This window comes from Schistocerca piceifrons, chromosome 3 (genome assembly GCF_021461385.2).
Source record: "Schistocerca piceifrons isolate TAMUIC-IGC-003096 chromosome 3, iqSchPice1.1, whole genome shotgun sequence".
Taxonomy (NCBI): Eukaryota; Metazoa; Arthropoda; class Insecta; order Orthoptera; family Acrididae; genus Schistocerca; species Schistocerca piceifrons.
Window position 1 is genome coordinate 106,718,965 of NC_060140.1, and position 15,555 is coordinate 106,734,519.

At 39.1% G+C, this 15,555-nt stretch overlaps 1 protein-coding gene across 1 annotated transcript in view; it reads right to left on the reverse strand.

Annotated features, from left to right (window-relative positions):
- Positions 1-15,555, reverse strand: part of LOC124787623 (SUZ domain-containing protein 1) — a 53,537-nt gene that overhangs the window by 32,979 nt on the left and 5,003 nt on the right. The gene's annotated exons all lie outside the window — the stretch shown is intronic.

Below are 15,555 nucleotides of genomic sequence, written 5' to 3' on the forward strand. Positions count from 1 at the left end.
TTCAAGTGCTTCTAGTTTCTTCATCAATTTTTCAGTTCCACTGTATCAAACCTAGTGGTCCAGGTTATCGTTTCTGAAACATCTGCCTCAGTCCATGTAAATACTTAATGACAAAGCTATTTTTGAAAAATGTGATCAGCTTTGCCAATTTTTGGTCTTGTTTTGGATAAGTTTTTTAAACACACTTCCCAAATAACACAATTATTCACTAATTTTGTTGTTATTCTGCATCTATGTACATACTCCACAAGCCACCATATGGTGCATTGTGGAGGGTATCATGTACCTCTAGGAGTCATGCCCTTTTCTGTTCAACTCACAAATGGGGTGGGAAAAAAAAACAGCTGTTTACACACTTCTACATCAGCCCTAATTCCTTGTCTTGCCTGTCATTAAGTGAAATGTACACTGAAAGTAGTAGAATCATTCTGCAGCCAGCTGCAAATGGAGGTTCCCCAAGTTTTCTCAACAGTGTTTTATGGAAAAAATGTTGTCTTCCCTCCAGAGATTATCATCTGAGTTCACAAAGCATCTCTGTAATACTAGTATTTTGTTAAAACTGACTGGTAGAAAATCTAGCAGCACACCCTTCAATCACTTCAACGTCTTCCTTTAATGCAACCTGGTGGGGATATCAAACAATGGAGCAGTACTCAAGAATGCATCACACTAGTGTTCTATATGCAATCTCCTTTATAGATGAGCAACATTTTCAACTAATAAACCTATGTCGAACATTAGCCTCCCAGTGTCAATCTTATGTGCTCATTGTATCTCGTCTAACTTTGTAATGTTACACCAAGATATTTAATTGATATGAATGTCAAGCAGTACACAACTAATACCATATTCAGACATTGTGGGATTGCTTTTGTTACTCATCTGCATTAACTTACAGTTTTCTACATTTAGAGTTAGCTGCCATTCATCACAGCAATGAGAAATTCTGCCCGAATTATCCTGTATCCTACAGTTCTAAACATGGCTATTTCTCAACAACCATATACAAGTTTCAACATAGGACTCACAGCCAACCAGTTGCAAATAATTGGTACACTGACAGCACTAAGGATGCCTTCATCACAATGAAACTTTGAGAAATCATCAAATTACACTGAGAAGCATTGGTCAGAGTTAAGGGCAGATATGCTCAAATTAAAAAATAAAACTAAACACAATCCAGCCTTTGGCACATACGCCTAGCTAGGAACACCATCAACACCTATATCTTTCCATTCAAGCTCTGCTTTCCCTTATTTTATTATGATAATCATTTCTCCCTATGTAGTCGGTGTCAACAAAATGTTTTCGTCATCAGAGGAGAAAGTTGGTGACTGCAATTTTGTGAGAAGATTACACCTCAATTAGAAATGTCATTTTAGTGATGTCCACTCCAAATTCTGTGTACCTTGTCTGTGACACTCTCTCACTTCTTTCCCAATGATACAAAATGTGCTACCCTTCTTTGGAATTTTTCGATGTACTCTGTTAATCCTATCTGGTAAGGATCCCACACCGTGCAGCAGTATTCAAAAGAGGACGGACAAGCATAGTGTAGGCAGTCTATTTAGTAGATCTGTTGCAGCTTCTAAGTGTTCTGCCAATAAAATGTATTTAAAAAACTATAAAATTCGAAGGAGACAGAATGGCTAGCGATTACTTACCTTCAGCAAAAAAAGGCACTGCTAACAGGTGCAATTAGGCAAACTATCTCAGCGTTCAGAATTGTTAATTCCTTCCCTGTGCAGGCAAGACGGATAGGTTACGACATGTCAGAAATGAAGAAAAGGTCATTTGGGAGGATACACTAACATCTCCCCCTTCATCTTCGTCTCTCCTCTTCCTCCCAACAGATGGATTTTTCTCAAACTGAGGTTCCGAGTGACTATCGTTCCTTTTTTACTAAGTCCAACTCATCCCACTTTCCCACCTGAGACGGAAACTAACAGTCCCAAAGTAGGAAATAGCTTTTCTTCTATTTTTTCCCATCAGCAGTACTTAGAATGGGTACTGAAGACCATACACCCTAGCCATTCGTGTGTGTCACATCTACTGTGATGAGTAGTCCCTCTCTAAATATGCCAAGGTCAGGTGACTTAAATTATCTTACCCACCTTGTACAGAAACATATTTCTCACACCCTGTGTCTCAGTTAGATTAGAGTAGATTAGATTCTGTTTTCGGTTCCACAGACCCAAAAAAATGAGATGATTCTCGCGAGTGTGGAACAAATCAGAAAGTATAACAAAAAAACATAAACCATTTGAAAATAATACTTACTACTCTGATCATTTGTCAGGAGATTGTCAGTCACCTAACATCACCCACACACCCTCTGACCAGCCACAAAGGAGTATCCGTCATGACACAGTACCACCCATGGCTAGAGCAACCAAATCACATTCTCTGACAGGGACCTAACAACATCATCATGTCCTGAAATGAGAAATCTCCTTCCACAGTGACAACTCACTATCCACTTAACCTAAGCAATAGCCTTGTCTGTCCCTATTGCACCCCTGCTACCAACTCCTTGCCTGACTCCCACCACTATAAAAGACCCAGTTGCAAAACCTGTCCCATACATCTTCCAACTACCACCTACCCCTGTCCTGTCACAGACACCCGTGGAAGTATTCAAATAGTCTTCCAACTCCACAGCAACCACTGTTCAGTATTCCACATAGACATGACCACTAACAAGCTGTCTGTCCACATGAATAGCCTCCATCAAACTGTGAAAGTGGCAGCTGGACCACACAGTAGCCGAGCATGCTGCCCAACACAGCGTGCTGGACTTCAATGGTTGCTTCACAAGCAGTGTCTTCTGGATCCTTCCAGACACCAGTTTTTCTAACCGCACAAGTGGAAATTCTCCCTGCAACATATCCTTTCTTTCCACAAATTGCTGGCCTCAACCTTCATTAGCCCCTGTCCTCCACCTACCTATCCCCTACCCTGCGCATACTCCAGCCACATGTATGACCTCTACCCATATATTGCACCTGAATAGTCCTTTCCTTGCTGCTCCCTTCAGCCCCCCCCCCCCCCCTACCCCTTTTCAGCACAGATCTCCTACTGCTGCATATGGCAGCAAAAAATCCTGTCACCCACCACATCTCTGCATGCTCCACAGCATCTACTGCTACTCTCCTACCCTCCTATACCCCACAACTCTTCTGTGACCCACAATCCACTCCAACCAAGTGCCACATTGGGACTACAGTGTATGGAGATGACTGTGGTCACGTGTGCAGGTTGCACTTTTGTGTGTGTGTGTGTGTGTGTGTGTGTGTGAGAGAGAGAGAGAGAGAGAGAGAGAGAGAGAGAGAGAGGGTGGGCGCACGCGCGTGCACACCTGCGCCTTCATCTTATGAAAGACTGACAGCTAAAATGTGATTATCTTACGAAAGACTCACAGCTAACATAAATCTAAGTTTATTTTTAAATATAGTAAGGAAAGTTCTGGCAGAATGGTAATAATTTATGAGTACAACTCCAAATATTAAATTCCTAGAAGTTACTGAACCCTTCAGAACTAACACAGGTGTTCAGCAGGCCAATAGGCTCTCGCCGATTCTCTTCAATCTGGCCTCAGACAAGGTCATCCGAGAGTGGGATAAAGAATGACAAGAAAGAAATGTCTAAGGAATCCATCAACAAGGTGTGTGAGAAATGTAATGAGACTTATTTTTTTTTTATTTCTCAAAGTTTTTATTTTTTCAAACAACAATATTGTCCCCTTCAAAATAATTCCCTTCGGCAGCTATACACTGGCGGAGTCATCGTTCCCAGTCTTGGTAGCAGCACTGAACGACCAACTGGTAGGGCCTATAACATGTCAGTCACATTCTTTGCAGTGTTCTCCATAGTCCCAAAATGATGTCCTTTTGAGACTTTTTCAAATGTGGTAAAAGGGAAAAGTAACAAGAACTTGACTTAGGTGAGTACGGGGCATGGAACAACAGGAATGCCTTTTGAGGTCAAAAATTCCGTGATGGAAATGTCCATATAACATGGGGCATTGTCATGATGCTTCATCCATTTGTCCGCAACGCCCGGTCTCACTCGTTTCACCCTTTCCATGAGACTTTAAAAGGCATCTTTTCATTTTCAACATGCTCTCAGCCTTCCAAAAATGATTTGTAGCAGTGAAAAACTTGGGCTCTTGATGGGGAACGTTCCCCATAGGCTTGTTTTAACTTTTCAAAGATTACATTTCTGGATTCCCAAGTTTAACACAAAAGTTGATCGTATAACATTGCTCTAAATTCCACTGTTCCATTTTCATAACACACAACAAAAATGCAACTTTTCTGATGGTGCTCTTAAAAATCATGTGACCGCTGTATGGAGCTGAAACTTGGATTGAGCATCTGCAAGGGGTGAACACATTGGTCTGCACATGTAGAACAACAAAGCAATTGCTAGATAGCCTGCAATGTTGCCAATCTCATTATGCTTTTCACGCATCTCATGGGACAAGGAGAAGAAGATCTAATATGAAATGTCTCCCTTCTGTTGACAATATTGCAATAATTTCCAAGGACAAAACAGATGCAAAGAGGGCGATAGAAACATTCACGAAATTGCAGCTAAAACATGATAAGAAATATTGTATGATAAAATGAAATACATTGAACATAAACACAATATAGAAAAATATATACAAACAATACAGAAATATCAAAAGTGTTGATATGTTGAAGTATTTGGGAGAACTGATACAGCCAAATGGATTAGATAATACCACAAGCAGAGAAAGATTGTAGAAAGTGGAATTAGCATACAAACTACCCCAAAACCAATATAATAAAGGATCAATACCATTCCAGGCAGAAATTAAACAACATGCACCAGTAGTTAAACCAGAAGCACTATATGGATCTGAATACCTAACATTGACAAAAGAAGTAAACAAGAAGCACTGAAAAAGAAAGAAAAGAAAGCACTTAGAAAAATTTTATGACCACAAAACAACAAAGATAACAATTAGATGAAGAGGAGAAATTGGTACCTATATAGAAACATAGAAACAAGCACAATAAGGAAGAGGAGATAAAACTTTAGTGGCAACATTTACAGAATGAATAACAATGGGCTAATGAAGAAAATTTTTAAATTTCATTTCCAAATTACAAAACACCACAGGAGGACTGGGAGAGACCAGAAGGGATCTGAGAAAACTTATCACAAAAGACACCATATAGGACAGGAAAACTTTCAAGCTACTGATCAATATTGCAAAAAAACAACCAAAGAGGGTGATGCCAAATGAACAAAAGCAGTCCATCAAGCAAAACATTAGGTAGTTCTGGGATGATTATTATTATTATTATTATTATTATTATTATTATTATTATTGGCTTGTGGGGCACTCAACTGTGCAGCCACATCAGCACCCGTACAAAGTCCCAATTTTTTCACAGTCCAATCTAGCCACCTGCCACAAATGATGAGGATGATGATGAAATGATGAGGACAACACAAACACCCAGTCCACGGGCAGAGAAAATCCCCAACCTGCCCGGGAATCGAACCCGGGACCCCATGATCCAGAGGTAGCAATGCTAGCCACTAGACCACGGGCTGCGGAGAACTGCGAAGTTTGGAGTGGGTGGGGACAGTGGTTAGCAGGGACTCAGGCCAGGAGGATTGTGAAAGTAAAGGATGTGTCGCAAGAATAACTCCCATCACAGTAGTTCTGAAAAGCTGATGCTGAAGGAAAGGGATGTGAAGCAGCGACAGAACTAACACGCTGCATTCAGACGTGTGTCGTGGCACTAGGTGGTTAACTCTGTACGTTGCCGCTGTTTGGCAGCAGCCATTTGTTCTAGTAGACAGATGGTTGATGCTCATGTACACGTAAAATGCTGTGCATAAATTGCAGCAGAGTTGGTACATGCTGCTTCTGCAACGGCCTCTGATAGGACTAAAGTAAGATACGCAGGGCGAGTTAATCAGCCATGTCTTGCACATGGTGTCTTTTACAGGGATATGACCCACGTGGTAAGAGGTTGGGAGTGGGAGTGGTGTAGGGGTTAACAAGGATGTTGTTTGGGTTGGTTGGGCAGCAGAATATCACTTTAGGAGGTGTCGGAAGGATTGCAGGTAGGATGTCACTCATTTCTAGGATGATACTAGATGATACGGGGAGTGCTCCTTTGCAGCTGATTCTGGGGAGAGGGCGTGATTAGGTCTGTGCGAGGGTATTGCATGGGAAATCTGTTTGCGAACTAGGTCTGGGAATTAGTGCTTGTCTGTAAAGGCCTTTGTGAGACCATCAGCATACTGGGCAAGGAAATCCTCATCACTGAATATATGCTGTTCACGTGTATCCCAGATATATGTGTATACATTTTTGGTGTGGGAGAGGTGGCAGCTGCAAAATGCAGGTACTGTTAGGTTAGTTGGCTGAATATAGAGAGAGGTATTGATGGATCCATCAGATGTGGAGGTCAATGTCGAGAAAGGTAGTGCTTTGGATGAGGAGTACCAAATGAAGTGGATGTAAGAGAAGGTGCTGAGGTTTTGGAGGGACACAATAGGGCGTCCAGCCCCTGGGTGCAGATCAGGAAGGTATCATCAATGAGCCTGAACGTGGCCCCGACTTTTTTTATGTAAGCTCTCCTCAAAAAAGTAGTTTTGTGTGAAAATACAGCTGGTAAGCTGCATAAGGAATGAGGTAAAGGGTTTGGAATCTGATGGACACTGTGAGAGGTAGTGTTCAATAGCAACAAGGCCTTGAGCATGAGGGAAGTTGGTGCATAGGGAGATGGCATCAACAATGATGAGTCAGTGTCCAGATGGTAATGGTGTGTGGATGGTCGACAGTCGGTGAAGGAAGTCATTTGTATCTTTGATATCACAGGGTAGTTTATAAGCAATTGGTTGGAGGTATTGGTCAACAAGGGTGGGGATTATTTCAATGATAGCACAACAATCAGCTACAACAAGGTGTCCAGGATTGTTGGGTTTGAGGATTTTGAGAAGCACATAAATGATGTAGACTTGTTGGGGTGAGGAGGAAGATGGGCTCAAGGGAGGGATTCTGGGATAAATCTAAGGATCTAAGTAGGAATTGTAGGTAATTTTGGATTTCTGGGATGGCATCACTACAGTAGATGCCTGTACATGGGGGAGTCAGACAGTTGGAGGAAGCCTTCTGTCAGGCAGTCACTGGTTCATCATGACAGTGGGGAGCATTTGCCTATAGGGAGAATGATTAAACAAGGATCTGATTTGATGTTGCAAATGGCTGTCCGCTTCGAAACTGTGGCCAAGAACAGAGTTGATAAACTGGTAACATAACACACTGTTGCTGAGCACAACATACTTGAGTTTGAAACATTCCAAGATGTACGCCAAATTTCATATGTATTATTCAATGATACAATTGATCCTTTGTAATGGTTATATCTTTCTTGCCTTTTTACAACAATAATAATCACTTCTGTCAGTTACAAGAAGTTACCATAATATTTCTCTAAGTTTGTTGTTCTATTATTTTAGTTTTGAAGAAATTATGAGAGACAGTAATAGGTCACAACTGTGGTAATTAACAATTGACTTTTTTTACATTTTATCAAACACAAGCTGGAAAGTTTGAAATAACCAAAAATTCATTTACAAAGTTGTCAATTACAATTTGTTATTTATTGTTTCATGTTTGCTTTGTTGATAAATATAGCATGGGCAAATTTACAGAGAACTATTCATTTACAGAAATATTCTTGAAAATTGTCATGAGAACACAATGATAAATATTTTAAAGTTCCGTAATAAATTTTACTTTAATTTCAATAACAGAAACTATTATGGTTACATTTAAATTGGCACTTCACTTCATAGTATACGTATTTTTTTCCTATAAATTTATTCTGTTTAAGAAATCCTTTTTATTTTGACAAACTTTCTGGAAGTTCCTGTTCAAGAAAGTTCACTCACCATATGCGTGATTATTTAAGACCTAATGATGAGCTATCATTCAGTATGTCAGTTTGCTATCAGCAGTTCAGTTTTCTAGCAGATGTCATATGTGCACGATAGATTAGTTGATCTTTGTCTGTCTGATTTCTCTGTTTCAGTTGTTCTTTTACATTGTGACTGCTTTTATAACTCCATTTTATACAGTGTTTTGGTGAATCAAGATATTTGTTAACAGTTATGACAAATAAAATTCTCATAATAAAAGATGTAAAGAAAAAGAATTTGAGTAATCAGTTAATATATTAAAAGGACTCAGATGTTCAATGTCGTTAATCAAGAAGCTGAATGAAATAATCCCTTAGTCACTGAAGCCTGAGCATACAGTAAGTACTATTTCCATAAGTTTTAACACATCTTTCAAGAAAACCTACGTCTCGCAAAAATAGTTTCTTCACTAGACGTGTTTGCAAACAATATACATACTGTTTATTTAAATCCATTAGGGATGTCTGAAGCTCAATGACTGTTTCACAACCACTGTTGTCTGGATCCGTTTCTGAACAACACAGATGGGTGTTATCCTTGCAATACATCCTTCACTCTCATAATCCTCCTCCTCTTGATTTCCATTATCCTAATGTCCTCACAGCCTCCATCTAACAGGCTCCTGTTCCACCGTCCTACCACGGTGCCTGTGTGTCGCATACCTAGTCTGTGTACCTGTTGCCCCAGCCTTCTGGATTCCTATCCTGCACATCTACAGCCTCCCTCCGAGCCACTAGCAACTGTCCCCTTCCCCCCCTCCTGCTTCTCACTTCTTTCTCCATCCACCCACCCCAACCGACATAATCCCTCACCCCAGCCCATCTGCCAAACTGTAGCACTAAGATTTCACTCTTTTTGTGAAGGCCAGCTGACTACTCAATTCGTCTGCTATTTGTTAAGTCTAATTTAAATTGTGTCACCTGTTCAATGCCTCCCGTTGTGGTTAGCACCTATCTATCATGATTCCTATTTTCAATATTTCACACACACATTAACACTAAATGTCAATTGTATTAGAGCTTGCCAATATTATGGAAACAGAAGTAGATGTAGAGAAGGTTGTAGATATGATCCTGCAAGATAAATTTGGGAAGACAATGAAAGACCCAAGTCAAATCAAACCACCTGGAGTACACTGGTCTCCCTAAGAAATATTGAGATCCTCGAGTGAACGAATGATGACAAAACTAATCCACCTGTTACGCAGGATATATGAGATGTGGAAAATACCCTCAGACTTTCAGAAGAATTCAATACTTACATGTCCAAACCAGTCAAGTGATGTAAATATTACCAAACTATTAGTTTAATAAGTCATTGTTGCAAAAACACTGATATGAACTGTTTACAAAAGAATGGAGAAACCGGTCATATAAACCTAGGGGAAGATTGCCTGGGTTCCACAGAAATGTAGGAACAGGTGGGCAAAACTGACACTATTGTTTATCTTGGAAGATAGGTTAAAGAAAGGCAAACCAATGTTTATAATATTTGTAGATTTGGAGAAAGATTTTGACAATGTTCACTGGAATAAACTCTTTGAAACACTGAAGGCTCCAGGTATAAAATCAGGAAGCAAAAGTTATCTTTTTATTTATCCACATTATATGGATACTATTTAAGGTCTGCAACTGTATTATAAGATTTTTATGAAATAATATACACTGTAACAGTCACTTGTTACTAATATTTTATTAGCATGGCACGTTTCGGCAACTTGTTATTATAAGGTGCATCTACAGTTACTTTTATACATTGTGATTAATATGAAGTGAGATTGGTTTCCTTTGATGTGTGTGCCAGTGAGGAGTTGCGAGTTAAAAAGACACCTGTTCAGGAAGGTAAATATGTTATAGTGTCTAAATTATGTGTTAAGCATGAATAGTAGTGCATTTTCCTACATTTTGTTGGTAATTTCATTGTATGGCACACCGAGTGCAGTAACAAGTACACCATAACTTAAGACTTTCTTGTTTACATCAATCCAAAGAGTCTTAAAAGCTAAAATGAACTAGTTTCTATTGCTAAAGCAGTAGTATACAGTAAAAACAAATCATTTATGTCTAGATGTATCTGAGTAGTTGGTAAAGACTTTTTTTTCCTCAGTGCAAGAAATTGACTGCATTCATGGACCTCCTTGAAATAGTGCTAAACTATAGCTATTTTACATTTAATATTAAAATATATGTGAAACATAGATGTCTTGCAATGGGTTCAAGTATAACAGGTAAAATTGCCAACATATATATTAATCACCTTGAGCAAAAAAAACACTTGCTAGAAAATCAAGCTTTATGGATAAAATTATTTACTACAAACATCATGTTGTTGATACATTGCTCCTGGTATATAGTCACAAATGATATTAACAACATTCAATAAACAGGATAGAACTATAAATTTCACACTGGAATATGAAAACAATGGTAGCATCTGTTTCCTAGACCTTAACAACAGTCAAGGAAACAATTCACATACCTTCAAAGTTTACAGAAATACAACAGCAACAGATACCACCATACACCGCTCATCTTGCCACCCTACAACACACAAACATGCTGCATACAGAGCATTAACAGATGCAGCAGAATACCATTGGATAAATGTAAATCTTGATGAGTTCAGTACAGTTACACAAACAGCTACAGCTGCAATGGCACCTCTTTGACAATCTTGCGCAATAAAGAAAAAGCTATATTAAACCAACTTCTACACAGATAATGAAAAAAAAAAACCACTGTTTGCATTCCTTTAACCAGCAAATTCTCCTATAAAACAGCAAAATTTTTTTGGACCGTACAACATTACCATAGCCTTCGCAGCATAAACTGCAACACATACTGAGACACAACATTAAACTCATACAAATAAACACTCACTATCAGGTCTTTATAAAATAATATTATTACCTGCAAAGCCCTCTATGTAGGCCAAACTGGGCGAGACTTCCAAATGAGATAACGAGCATATAAATGTCCATTATACTAAATGTAATAAATCATCAGTAGCCATCCACACAAAAACAGGGTACCCATTCCATGATCTTCATATACAGGGTGTACATAAAGTATGGGAATACTTTCAATTATTTATTGCACAAGAATAAAAAATTGTACAGATATCATACATATGTCATTTTGAAGAGAAATCCTGAAAGTTTTATTTCATGTATAGTGCACACAGCCTACTTTGGTAATCTGCCGATAGTCAGCACTAGTCACAAACATGGCGAGTTCAGGTGCGCAGTGGGCTTTCTGTGTGTTGAAGTTCGACAAAACCAAGTGTGCTACAGCTGTTCAACAGATGTTCAGAACCAAGTACAGTAAGGAGCCACCAACAAGGAAGGCCATTTACCACTGGCAAGGCCATTTACCACCGGCACAAAAAATTCGTTACGACGGGTTGCTTGTGCACGGCAAAGAGTCGCAGACGTCCCAGTTTGAGTGAAATGAGTGTGGAGGGCATACACGAGACATTCATAAGGAGTCCAAAGAAATCCGTGTGTTGTGCATCCCGTGAACTCGAAATTGCTCCAGTGGAAATTCCTGTGACAGAAGCTGTCTATGAAACCATTCAAGTTCATGGGTACCTGAACACAGAGATGTCGCATTGATGGATCGGGTGTGCTACAGAAGAGGACAGGTGTTTCATGAAATGGCCTCCCCAATCACCAGATCTCACTCAGTGCAACATTTTTCTGTGGTGACACATTAAAGACCTGATGTATGCACCACCTCTATCACATGATGTAGCAGAGCTCCAGGAGAGAATATGGGAAGTGACTGCCTCAGTTGATGGTTCCATGCTGGGATGGCTATGGCAAGAATTCGATTAGCGTACTGACGTCTGCTGGGTCACTCATGGTTCACATATCAAATGTTTGTAAAAAAACCTTTCAGAGTTACTCTTCAAAAAGAGACATTTGTACAATGTTTAGGCCTTGTGCAATAAATAATTGGAAGACTTTACGTACACCCTGTATTATATAAAATGGACAAGGGACACCAAATCAACTTTTATGTAGAATTGGAAATGCTCATTCACGGCACAGTACATGGAGACATGTTACTAAATGATAAACTTGAAAATAATGACATTAACTTCTTTAATAACTTCTCTAATGCTGAACGCCTATTTCACTGGAAAAAAGTCTTTACCAACTACTCACCTAATATTGGTCACGACATAAATACATCTAGATAGAAATGTTTCATCTTCATTGAATACTACTCCCTCAGCAATAGGAACTACATGTAGTTTATCTTAGCTTTTAAGGCTCTGGATAGATGTAAACCAAACGACTGTGAAAGTGTTAAATTATGTACTTCCTACTGTACTGTGTCCTAGACAATTAACAAAAATTTAAGTAAGTAAGAAAAAAGATTAATAATGCTTATTACATAATGTGCACACACTTTTTTGACACACAACCTCACTGGCACACACCACAAAGCTAACTAATCCCACTTCACATTAACTACAATGTAAAACTAACTATAAATGGACCTGATGATGGCAGCATGCAGCTAAAACATGATGATCTAATAAAATATTAGTAACAAGTGACTGCTGCAGCATATTTTATTTCATAAAAAATTTTATCTACATCCTGTGCAGAAACCAGACTTCTATTTTAAGAATATAAGGACATTAAAGTTAGGTAGTAGACACAAAGGGAGTGGGAAAGGGTTGTAGCATCTCCCCGATGCTATTCAATACTTACACTGGGCAAGCAGTAAAGGAAACCAAGGAGAAATTGGAAAGGGAATTTCTTTGAGAATGCCAATGACAGTAATTCTGTCAGACACAGCAAAGGGCTTTAAAGATAATCAAACAATGGAAAATTCAGGATGGAATGCAACAATATTATGGAAAGGAAAATTGCATATAGCACAGGTGCTGAGCCCCAGATAGGAAAAAAAAGACTGTCACAATTATTATTTATGGATCACATGTTGAAAACAATAGACTGGTTGGGTGAGATTAAGATATGTGAACACAAAATAAGCAATCTCGCACATGCGGATGACTTAGTTGTGATGGCAGATTCGATTGAAAGTTTGCAAAGTAATATTTCAGAGCTAGATCAGAAATGTAAGGACTATGGTATGAAGATCAGCATCTCAAAACAAAAGTAATGTCAGTGGGAAAGAGAGATAAACGGATTGAGTGCCAAATAGGAGGAACAAAGTTAGAACAGGTGGCTGGTTTCAAGTATTTAGGATGCATATTGTCACAGGATGGCAACATAGTGAAAGAACTGGAAGCGAGGTGTAGCAAAGCTAATGCAGTGAGCGCTCAGCTACGATCTACTCCCTTCTGCAAGAAGGAAGTCAGTACCAAGACTAAGTTATCTCTGCACCGTTCAATCTTTCGACCAACTTTGTCGTATGGGAGCAAAAGCTGGGTGGATTTAGGTTACCTTATCAGTAAGGTTGAGGTTACGGATATGAAAGTAGCTAGGATGATTGCAGGTACTAGTAGATGGGAACAACGACAGGAGGGTGTCCACAATGACGAAATCAAAGAAAAACTGGGAATGAACTCTATAGATGTTGCAGTCAGAACGAACAGGCTTAGATGGTCGGGTCATGTTACACGCATGGGAGAAGCAAGGTTACCCAAGAGACTCATGGGTTCAGCAGTAGAGGGTAGGAGGAGTCAGAGTATACCAAGGAGAAGGTACCTGGATTCGGTTAAGAATGATTTTGAAGTAATAGGCTTAACATCAGAAGAGGCACCTATGTTAGCACTGAATAGGGGACCATGGAGGAATTTTATAAGGGGGACTATGCTCCACACTGAACGCTGAAAGGCATAATCAGTCTTAAATGATGATGATGTCTCAAATTAGCTTTCAGGCAGTATGGTCTTCATCAAAAGCAACCACCACACACACACACACACACACACACACACACGCGCGTCTAATTTTTATGAAGGCCATATTGGCCGAAAGCTAATTTGTGACAGTCTTTTTGTTGTGCCTATCTGCGACTCAGCACCTCCACTATATGGTGAGTAGCAACTTTCCTTTTCATGACTTTGAAGAAAAGTTGCATAGAATAGACATGACCTGGAAAAGAGGTTATTTGATGAGAAAGAAAAAAAGCAAATACAGTCAATTTAAATCACGTAATTATGAGGGAATGGAGATCAGAAAATGAGACAATAAACATAGTATACAACTTTTACTATATGGGCAATAAAATAAATGACAATGGCCAAAGTAGAAAAGATACACAACACATACTCACAATAGCAAGAAAAGCTCTTCTGAAAGAGAAATTCTTTATCCATTATAAATACAAGCATCACAAAATCTTTTTCTGTAGATATCTGCCTGGAGCATAGCCTTCTGTGGAATCAGACAAGCAGTGCAGATGGGAAGAAAAAAGTAACTTTAGAAATGAAGTGTTACACTAAAATCCTAAAAATCAGAGGTGCAGATCGAATAACTAAGAAAGGTGTATTTAATTGTATTGGGGAGATGAGGGTGTTACAATGCAACTTGACAAAAGAAGATATTAGTTGACAGGACACATCCTGAGCCACAGGAATTGTCAAATTGGAGGGGAGTGAAATAGAGAAGAGAAGAGAAGAGGAGAGAGGAGGAGAAGAGAGGAGAAGAGGAGTGTGTGTGTGTGTGTGTGTGTGTGTGTGTGTGTGTGTGGGCGCGCTGGAAGGGGGAGTCAAGGTTCAAACATGTAGGTTGCAGTACTTGTGCACAGATGAAGAGGCTTTCCCAGAAGAGACTAGCATTGAGGGCTGCATTAAGCAAGTTTTTGGATTGAGTACCACAATGACAAATAATATTAGAAATTATGACTTCATTTTGTATGTAGAGAGGCTGTCTAAAATCATTGTCTCCTACTCTTCAGAGGACAAATATTCGCAAGAGTGCCTCTCACGTACTTCATGACATAGCACAGCATACTTGTGTCTCAACTACAAGTTCTAGTTTTCTTGTGCAAACAGTACACGCAAGAGGTCCTTCCCCCCCTCCCCCAAATAAATGATGAATAGAGCCTACTGCTTGCATAACGTTTGTTGCAATATTCCTTGACCATGTTTCAGCACTACTACAGGGATCTTCTTCAGAACAAATAAAGTGACCTGCCTTACATTATGTTTAAATTATAAGCACAGTTTATGAACTAAAACACTCTAGTCAAATAGCAAAAATCATAGATTAAGTCCCCCACGAGAACAGCAGGACTTTAATCAACAATTTCTGTAACGTGACTTGAGCATTTTAGCTCATAATACATGCTTATAAGTTAAACGTAAATTAGGTTATGTAACTATTCTTTCTGAAGAAGATACCCCTAGTGCTACTGAAACCTGGTCAAGGTTTACTACAGTGCACTTTATGTAACTGATCTGCTGTATCCCTCACTTATTAAAGGTTTATTTATGGTTTCTAATATCAGCCATGTTTTAAATTATTGAGAAAATAACTGCTTTTATACATTCCTTTTGTGAGAATTAATCATACAGCTTCATCAAAATTTTGCATGCTTTATGAACTCCATAATGCAATAGCAAATACAATTTCATTTCTGCTATCTAATTCATACA